Consider the following 1297-nt stretch of genomic DNA (forward strand, 5'->3'; position numbering starts at 1 on the left):
CACGGGCGCGTACAGCAATGACAAGCGCGTACACACGATACATAAATTTGTAACGGCAGGGCCGTTACTACGGGCATGTATCCGACAAATATATACATATCCATACACGGCTTACTCATTCCACCTAGCTCTACCTGTCCTGCTACCGCCATCTTGCTAACCGCATGCGCGCTCAATCTCGATGCGCTATCTCGCTTCACAGGCGCTCTCGCTCACCGGCACGCTCTATCTCTCTCGCGGGGTCCCCACGCGGTACCGACTCCCACCGCCGGACCAACGACGCACAGTGGGGGCCGCCGGCCGGGTATATAAGCCCGGCCGGCCGAGACATCGGGACCAGATCCTATCCCGACCAGCTCCTGATACCGATCTCACCACTACCTAGCACCTCTTAGGACAGAGGTTGTACTCAGCCCCGCCAGGTTGAACCGGGACTCTATACCTCGGGCCAAGGTTGTACTTGGCCCCGTCGGGTTGAACCGACTCCTGTCTCGACCGCTCTACGGGCTGAGGTTGAACTCAGCCCCGCCGGGTTGAACCGGCTCCTGCCTACCTCGGGCCAAGGTTGTACTTGGCCCCGTCGGGTTGAACCGACTTCCGTTGCTTAGGCGGCGCTCGACGTGACACTCGAGCCTGCCGGCAATACCTCGATATCTGAATATTTCGGATACAAAGAGATTGTAAATTTACACAATTGCAAATTCAGTTTTTTCTTATTTCTCTTAGATATTCTCTGTCACTGAAGGAAATCGAATGTGTACCGAGAAATTTACATTTTATAATTTTGTTATTATAATACAGAAAATCTATCTAGTTAAAAAATTTTTTAAACACAAGAATTTCCGAAGTATTACACATTAAGCGACAAAAGGATAGTTTAAATCTGCAAACAGACACCGAATGTCTCCCAGAGGCATATTTAACAGTTTTAGATAAAGAATTATTGGATAATCCTATTTTTATAATATTCGAATCAGATATTTTAACCACTTCGAATGTAAAATCTTGGACCCGCAATGGGATATCAGTCAATTGTAGAAGCTGTTCAATGTCCCCACGTTTCTGCATCAGCGATTTCCATGTTTCAAAAGGCAATATTATTTGATTGCCCCGATTATCGCCGAGAACCAATTCCACGCAAGATACAGCTTCAAAGAGCTTTTCCAATGTCCAAATATTTGTATGACGTCGGGGTTAAGGCGTATCGTCTTCCAAGTATACAAACCGCACGACGAGGCTCGGATGAAATGCTAGGGAGTAATAAAATATTATTTATATAAATCTTTAAAAGGTGTAA

The sequence above is a fragment of the Formica exsecta genome, unplaced genomic scaffold, assembly GCF_003651465.1.
Source record: "Formica exsecta isolate Colony F162 unplaced genomic scaffold, ASM365146v1 scaffold384, whole genome shotgun sequence".
In the NCBI taxonomy this organism is placed as follows: domain Eukaryota; kingdom Metazoa; phylum Arthropoda; class Insecta; order Hymenoptera; family Formicidae; genus Formica; species Formica exsecta.